Source organism: Procambarus clarkii, chromosome 49 (genome assembly GCF_040958095.1).
Source record: "Procambarus clarkii isolate CNS0578487 chromosome 49, FALCON_Pclarkii_2.0, whole genome shotgun sequence".
Classification (NCBI taxonomy): Eukaryota; Metazoa; Arthropoda; class Malacostraca; order Decapoda; family Cambaridae; genus Procambarus; species Procambarus clarkii.
In genome coordinates, this window is record NC_091198.1 from 36,294,849 (window position 1) to 36,304,237 (window position 9,389).

The window sequence follows — 9,389 nt, forward strand, 5'->3', positions numbered from 1 at the left end:
GTAGGGTGAAGGGACGGGGAAGGAGTGACTAGACAATTCGTATTGGCACGTATTGTTGACGTTTGCTTGATGTTGAAGCATACTCTTATAGAAGGCAGAAGGAACAGACAAAATCCATTGCTATGCCGGGGGAAAACTGTAACAATCAGGAAATGTATTTACTCTCGTACTGAGATTAGGGGCAGTGAATCAAGTTTCTTGACAATATATCTCCTTGAAAAATTCTTATTTTACTCTGAAACTTGAGAATTGTGTGAATAAGGTAAAAAATAATCTTATCTTTCCCCCTGGAGTGCCAAGTTGAGAGTTTGTAGATGATTCATTATATCGGGAAGGAACATCAGATCTTGTATCCATTCATCATTTTCCAGCTGAGGGTAGGATAATTTCCAATTATTTAATAATAATAGGTGCCAACAGATCCACAAACCTACTCAAGCATTGCTGGTTGACAGCCACCTCACACTGGAATAGAAAGAGACGTCACTAGGTTTATCACAAGCTCCAATTCTTCAAACAAAATTCTGAACCGTCGGTGGGCTTCCCCTTTGCACGTATGAAATTGATAATTTCAAGGACAGCTTTCATAACATCTTCATACCTGAAGTATCTGGCTGTAAGGTGTTCACGATGAACAGAGAGGAACTGGAAAGCTGGGATCCCTTTTCATAAGTTCAACTAATCCTACATTTTCCCCACCATTGCAGGTATTCACTATATTCAACTCCATATTCATCAAAAATCTGTTGCAACACTGACGAATTTATTCAGTGGAATAAAGTTCTCGGTGGCACGAGAAATATTCTCAAGCCGCATATCTCATCGAAAAAAGTGGAAGAGATGCTGACTGGAACGTTCCCTCTATAGTGCAGGAAAACGAATCGCAGAACAACTTGAACGCCCCACCCTATCTCAAGAACGACAAAGAAGGCTATGTAGGGAAATATAAACGATTGAACTAAATCTACAAGAATCATATAAAATCCAGGAGAGGCAGAGATAGCAGAAGGCCATCAGAGATAAATCCGAAATACTTTTTCTTCTATGCAAAATTTAGAACAAAAACTACATCCTGTATTAGACCCCTGCGAAAGTGAGATGGAACTTTCACAGATGACAACGAAGATATGAACGAAATACTGAGGCAACAGTAAGTCTGCAAAGGTGGTGATCTGAGCTGATTCCAGCCACTTCATTAGATTCTATTTTCAATTAGTCCTTAAATATCTCAAATTTTTTTGGTTTACTTCTTTCACATATTTGTGTCTTTGTGATTACTGAAACTAATAGAAATTACCAGTTTAAAACGGCATATAATTTTTTTTAGATATTTTTTATAATTCTTGTAAATTCTTGTTAACAAAATGTGTAACGATAAAATCGCAAGTGTAAAATTTGTTCCCTGTGCTGAGGCTGACAAACACCTGAGCTTCATCATTTGTGGCTCTTACAGTAAGTAGACTGGCCGCCCCTGTCACCAGTTATGTCATATATAAAAGGCCACTAAACTCAGCCACACAGGAAATCAGATCAGCCAAAAGAAACTACGAAAGAAAACTTGAGCAAAACATAAAGGAAGATCCAAAGTTGTTATATGCTTATGTAAGAAATTAAACAAAGGACTCGAAAAGACCCTTAAAAGATGAGACTAACCAAGTTATAATGGACGATTAATGGGCAACAAACACTTTGAATGTTGTGTTGTTGTTGTTAAAGATTTAGCTATTCAGGACGGAGTGTCCATGTAGCACGGGCTATGGTGAGCCCGTAATTGAGTTTGGTTATACATGATAACCTTTTTCCTGTGATATTTAGGTCTAAGTATAAAATGGAGGAGAGGACTTCTCCTTTTTCCCTGCTTATTTGTCGCTTCTGTTTTATTGCACTGGTTTTAATCTTGTTTTATTAACATTATCTTGGTGGCGGATGTAGATGCAGAATGCTCACTAATGAGTCCCATTCCTCAACAGCTTTTCTAATCATTGTAGTCGCGGTGGAATGTGCATCTAATGCAGCTGCAGTCGTTGGATTAATGTTGAGTTTCATGCGCAGGCGTTCAGTAGCTTCACATTCCAGTAAGTAGTGCAATAGCGGCGCCTCTGTCTCAGTTTCACAGATGTGACACTCTTTAACTATTGGGTTCATTACCTCCCAGAAGCACTTGTACCCACGTCTGAGTCTGTGTATGGCTACTGCAATGTATCTGGATATATTTTTGCCAGGCTTGAAAGAGGTGTAACCAGTGGCTTGTTCATACCATATCGCAGTGGATCTTCCTTCCGCTACTTTGGCGACTTTTGATAGTTGAGAATATTTTCTTCTTGATTTGCTCCTTTATCTGTGAGAAACTTGGAGGTATTTGAACCTGTACAACAGGTAGAGCAGTGGCAGTTTTTGCTAGTGAGTCTGCCTTTTCATTACCCTCTATGCCAATGTGACTTGGTATCCAATTTAGGGAGATTGACAGCCCTCGATTATGGGCATCTTTTCCTATATGTTGAATTTCTGTGAGGAGTTGTATATTATCTCTGTGCTGACTGGATAACAATGCCTGGAGCGAAGATTTAGAGTCTGTATGAATGATGACATCATGTAAATTATTCTCAATTGTATAGTTTATTGCCTCCTTCAGGGCATATAATTCTGTTTGCAATGTTGAGCACCCACTATTTATGCTCCAGTAAGCTTCATGGTTGGTAGTGTAAACTGCTGCCCTTTTTCTTGATCAACTGATCCGTCTGTGAAGATGTGAGTCGTTGTGGGTCTAGAGATAGTTTCCATTTGTTGCTCTATTACTTCCTTGAGCCTCTGCGGGTCACATGCTGATTTTTTAACTGGTAATCTTTCAATGATTATCTTTAGAGTCGATTCTTCCCATGGAGGAGGCTGTCGAAAGTGTTGATATGGTCTATCTTCCCCTTTGTTTTTAATGGTCCATTTCATGTTCATTTTCTCTAAAATCTTGACCACATTATCCATCCATGAGCTTGTTCTATACTGTAGGTTTTTCTGAAAGGATCTCTGTATGCTGTCTTTGATTGACAGCCTGGCGGTTGTTCCAGTAAGTTTTCCTATTATGGTGGCTATCCTTTGTTTCATTCTGTTTTCTAATGCTGATAAATTTGTTTCCATTCTAAGGTTCTCTCTACGCGTCCATATAGGTGCTCCCAGCATTGTTCTCAGAACATCATTTTGGGACACTTCCAGTTTCTCCCATTGGTTATCACTGAGGGATGTAAGAGCAAGAGCAGCATAGTCGATGAGTGTCCTAACTGCTTGAACGTAGTACATTTTGAGTACTGGTAGAGATGCACCCTCTCTAAAACTGGTCAGAGAGCGCAAAGCTGAGTTTCTGGCTTTACAGCGTAGCCGAAGATATTCAATTTCTTGAGTGAATTTCAACTAGTTGTCTATTATGACTCCTAGGTATTGAAAAGAGGTAACCCACTAAATTTCTTGTCCTTGTATTGCCAGTCTGATGTCTTGAGTTCTCATTTTTAACGGTCATTGCTTTTGTTTTATTGCTGTTTATTTTCACTGTTATGCGTTCCGCTTCCTTGCTGATAATATCTAGGCATTTTTGTGCATAGTTCCTTGCACCTTTGCCATTGATGATGACCACAAAGTCGTCTGCATAGTTAAGAAGTTTGGCTTTTGGTAGCTTGAGCTTCATGAATTGTTCCATGAGACAGTTGAAGAGGAAGGGGCTTAGTATTCCTCCCTGCGGAGTTCCATTTTCCAGCCTCTTTGAGGTCGATGTTTTTCCTTGGAATTTGACTTTAGCTTCTCGGTTAAGCAGGCTTCCTTTGGCAAAAGCAAGAGCATGTCCTTTGATTTCTTTATCCACAAGGCAGCACAGTGTAGCTGGAGCACTGGCTAACTCGAAGGCTTTTTCAAGGTCTAGAAAAATAAGGATTCCAGGTTTGTCATTGATTTTATCCAGGAGGGAGGTAAGGCATTCTGTGGTTCCAACACCTTTTCTGTAAGCAAACACATTTTGGTGTAATGGATTGGCTTTCCATTCATTTCGATTAAGGGCCATTCTTTCTGCAGTTTTGGCCAGACAGCTTGTTAATGAGATGGGTCTTGGATTTCCTGGGTCTTTAGGTTTTGGAATGGGAACTATAATTGCACTGTTCCAAGAGAGTGGTCGGGTTCTTGTCACCCATACTCTGTTGATGAGATTCAAGAAGGCTTCTTCACCCTTTTCTCCTAGCTTGGCTAGCATGTTGTAAGTGATTTTGTCCTCGCCTGGAACTGTATTTTTAGTTTTCTTTGTAGCACTTCTGAGTTCTTTTAGATTGAAAGGTTGGTCTAGTTCGTCAGGTAAGGCTAAAGCATCATCTATTTTTTTCCATCTTGCTACTTGAAGTCTATGTTGGTGAATCAGAGTTGCTTGAGGAAGTTGAGTGGAACTGGCTCTTGAAGCAAATAGATTTGCTAGCCATTCTGCTTCTTGCTCTGGATGAACATGGTGCGGCGGAGCAGGAGGCGATTTTTCTTTGGCCTTGTTGATCTGCCTCCAGATGTCGCCCAAGGACGTATGCTGATTTAGCTTGGCACACCACTAGAGCCATTTTTCTTCTCTGATTTTTGCTGTTTCTTCGTGCACATGATCTCGGACAGCTCTAAGAAGTCCTAGATTAGCTTCGGTTCTATCTCTTCTGAAATTCTTTCGTGCACGATTTAGTCTGTTATGTAGCTCTTTGATCCTATCACAGTAATACCAATGGTCCTTGTGTTGTTGGGTAATTGTTTTCCTCTTGGGGATGGCGTGATTTGCTGCTCTATGTATTGCATTAACTAAATCTTTTTCCATTTCTTCGGTGTTGTCAGGAGGAGTGTAGTTTTGGTGCCAAGTTTCGAGAGCTTCCTGAAACTTCGTCCAATCTGCTTTGATAAAGTCCCATCCGGGCTCGAGAGCTGGAGGTCTAGGAGGTATTGCTATATTAATAACTGTTTTTGTAGCAAAGTGGTCACTAGTCAGAACATGATCCACTGACCAATGACACAACTCATCAATACTGGTGGAAACAAACGGGAGATCCAACTTTCCCCCACCAGTATGGGTTGGTTCCGTCGAATTAAGCAGACTGATTTCTGGCACTTCATCCAAAAGGTGTTCAATATGTCTTCCGTTGGCGTCGGTTCTTGGTGAATCAAGAAGTAATTTACTATGAGCGTTGAAGTCACCAGAGATGATAGTAAGTGTAGTGACTGCTATTTCAAAGATTGTTGAGAGATCCATGTCATGTTCTCTCTGACTCTTGTATACATTGAAAATGGACAGAGTTGAGTTCCTCATAGTGAGCTTAACTCCCATAATTTCGACGTTCTCGCCACAGTTGGGCAGGTCTGTGATTGCCGTGGCATTGATATGATTTCTTACTAGAATTGAAATGCCTCTGGTGCCACCTTGTGCCATAGGGCAGTGGAATCCTTGATATCCTGGGATATTGATAAATCTGCCAGTCCTGGTGAGTGTTTCTTGGAGTAGAACAATATCAATGCTATCCTTGAGAAGCACTGTTCTGAGTGTTTGTGCTTTGCTTTTGAATCCTTGAATATTCCATTGTATAATTTTGAGATTGTCCATTTTTTCCGTTTATAGTGGAATCATTGAGTCCATGGTTTTTATAGTACTGGTTTTCCCGACCGTTTATCTTCTTGGCTGGAGTGGTGACTTTCTTCTTGGCGGGTGAGGAGACTCCTGGTTGGGCCGAAGCGCCCCTGCTACATCCAGCCACTGGGGCACCCGATGATGCAGGGATCATCATTCCTGCCAGGGAGGTCCCGGAGGCAACGGCAGGCATGTTCGCCCTGCCGCCCCGATCCATTCTGTTGCTGTCTCCCAGTGGAGCAGCGCCCCCCTGCCCCCTCCAGTTGTTGGAGGCCCCGTCCATGCCCAGACCAGAAGGACCCGGCGCGCCAGACTGTTGCTGATCTTCATTTATTCGGACTTGCCGAGGGGTGTACCACTGGCTTTTTACCGAGGGTCTGGTCGATTGGGGTCTCGAAGTTGTTACTTTGGGTTGCTGGGTTGATCCGAAAGCTAGTATTCTTTTTACCCTTTCTGGACATCGTTTGTTCCAGGCGTGATGTGTATCCCCGCAGTTCGGGCATTTTGCTTTCGTTTGTCTGCCTTCTTTGTGCAGATTCTTGCATATGTCGGTAATATGGAGCTCGCTACATACACCACATCGTTCCGGGCCTCTGCAGCCATCTTTGTGGTGGCCGAAGCGCTGACACCTGTAGCAGCGCATGGGTTCTGGGTTGTACAGTCTCAGCCTGAATTGACCATAGATCCCAACACTCAGAGTGTTGATGCGAGGTCCTTTTATTGTTATAAGAACCTGTCTTGTTTCGATTTTGTTGTGCTTGCATCTTTCCGCCGTTGTGACATTTGGGCATTCTAGGAGTCTGTTTGCATGAACTTCGACCGGGAAATTTTGAACTATCATTTTGGTGATTTTTTCTTCTGGTTTCAGTTCCACTAGGTGTTCTGTGTTCCTGAGGTTTGTGATTATATCCGGATTAGCTGTGGATATGTTATATCTGCCTCTAATGTCGGGCTTGGCTCTAAGATCTGATCCTGGATTATTCTTTTCCAGTGCGGCAATGAAAGCATAAGTGGGACCATCCGCTGGTTTTTTGGTCTTGAATATGGTCCTTGGCATTGGTTTGGGTGCTGCTCTTGAGTTCTGGTTGGCTTCTAGTTTGGTTTCTTTGGACGTTTCTTCGGTTCTTCTTCGTTTGTTTGCCTTTTCGTTGCCTACAAGTTGCCACGGTGCTTCGTTTAGGGTTGGGTCGTCTTCAGCAATTTTCCTTGCTCTTGCTGCTATATCACCGTGTCCTTCTGACGTTAATAATTCAAGAAGGATGGTTAGGAAAGTCATATCCTGGGGAGACATGGTTACACTGTACTAAAAGAGTAACTGAGGGAGTGACTGTAACTGTGTACTGCTACACTCAGCGACTGAAGTGAAGCGACTTTGAATGAATATTTTACATTATTGTTCACACTAGAAAGGTTAGATGACATCCCATCACCCACACAAATGTTTGAAAGAGGTGAAGAGAGCGAATTAACGGATTTACTCCAGACGTGAGACACTATCAGGAAGAGCATTGACAAACAAAAAGGACTCGAAAGCCCCAGGTGTGGATGGAATTCAATCCAGTCATAAAAGAACTGGCAGATGCACAATACCTAACACTGAAACCTCCCTTTTTCAGAAATTCTTTTCAGGAAAGCAAAAAGAAACTATGAAGTTTGCATAGCAGAGCAAGCAAAAACAAATCCTAAAGGGTTTTTCCAGTTATACCGGACAAAGATTAGGGAAAGGATAGGTCTATTAAAAACTGAGACAGGTCAAATAACAGATAGTGATGAAGAGATGAGTAGTATTTTTAATCAATATTTTGTATCTGTATTTACTAAAGAGGAACTTAACAATATGCCTTCAGCCGAACAAGTCTATGTGGGTGGGGACGAGGACAGGTTGACTAGTTTAGCATTTACCAGGGAGGACGTTCTTAATCATAAGAACATAAGAACAAAGGTAACTGCAGAAGGCCCATTGGCCCATACAGGGCAGCTCTTATTTATAACCACCCAATGCCACTCATATACATGTCCAACCCACGTTTGAATCAATCAAGGGACCCCACCTCCACTACGTTATGCAGTAATTTGATCCATATATCACCAACCCTGTTACCGAATCCGTATTTACCCAGGTCTTTCCTAAATCTAAATTTACCCATTGTTTCGTTTTCCGTCTTGTGAGGTTACTTTTAATGCCGTATTAATATTCCCTTTGCTATGTCCTTTCACCCACTTGTAAACCTCTACCGTGTCACCCATAACTCTTCGTCTTTCCAGTGAAGGCAATTTAAGTTTTGTTAATCTTTCTTCATATGAAAGATTTCTAATTTTGGGAATTAACTTAGTCATCCTACGCTTGACACGTTCAAGTGAATTTATATCCATTCGTACGGCGGCCAAAACTGAATATAAGAACATAAGAACAAAGGTAACTGCAGAAGGCCTATTGGCCCATACGAGGCAGCTCCTATTTATAACCACCCAATCCCACTCATATACATGTCCAACCCACGCTGTAGTGAACCCAAGGTCGGCCGATCGGACAGAACGCGGGACTTGTGATCCTGTGGTCCTGGGTTCGATCCCAGGCGCCGGCGAGAAACAATGGGCAGAGTTTCTTTCACCCAATGCCCCTGTTATCTAGCAGTAAAATAGGTACCTGGATGTTAGTCAGCTGTCACAGGTTGCTTCCTGGGGGTGGAGGCCTGGTCGAGGACCGGGCCGCGGGGACACTAAAAAAAAAAAAGCCTCGAAATCATCTCAAGATAACGCTTGAAACAATCGAGGGACCTCACCACCACGTTACGCGGTAATTGGTTCCACAAATCTACAACCCTGTTACCGAACCAGTGTTTACCCAAGTTTTTCCTAAATCTAAACTTATCCAATTTATACCCATTGTATCGTGTTCTGTCTTGTGTTGATACTTTTAATACCCTATTATTATCTACTTTGTTATGTCCATTCATCCTCTTGTAAACCTCTATCATGTCACCCCTAACTCTTCGCCTTTCCATTCTATAGTAAGGCGACCAAAACTGAACTGCATAATCTAAATGGGGCCTAACCAGAGCAAGATATAGCTGAAGAACCACACCAGGTGTCTTGTTACTAATGCTTCGATTAATAAATTCCAGTGTCCTATTTGCCTTATTACGAACATTCATGCATTGATCCTTTTGTTTTAAATTCTTACTTATCATAACTCTTAGATCCCTTTCGCAATTCGACTTCGCAATCTCAACTCCATCTAGCTCGTATCTTGTAACTTTATCATCTTTACCTAGCCTCAAAACTTTACATTTATCAGCATTAAACTGCATCTGCCAATCCATTGACCATTTCAAAACCCTATCTAGATAAATTTGAAGTGATAGTGAGTCTTCTTCCGTGTTAATTTCCCTACCGATTTTTGTATCATCAGCAAATTTGCAAATGTTGCTACTCAAACCTGAATCTGAATCATTGATATATATTATGAACAACAGAGGTCCCAGGACAGAGCCCTGAGGCACTCCACTTACAGCATTTTCCCACTCTGACTTAACCCCATTTATACTAATTCTCTCTTTCCTTTGGAATAGTCATACCCTAATCCAACTTAATATAGCACCTCCAATACCATGAGCCTCTATCTTTTTAATCAGTCTTTCATGTGGCACTGTATCAAAAGCTTTGCTAAAGTCAAGGTACACAACATCACAATCCTTACCACTATCAACTGCCTCAACTATGCTGGAATAAAAAGATAGCAAATTTGTTAAACATGAACGGCTATTTG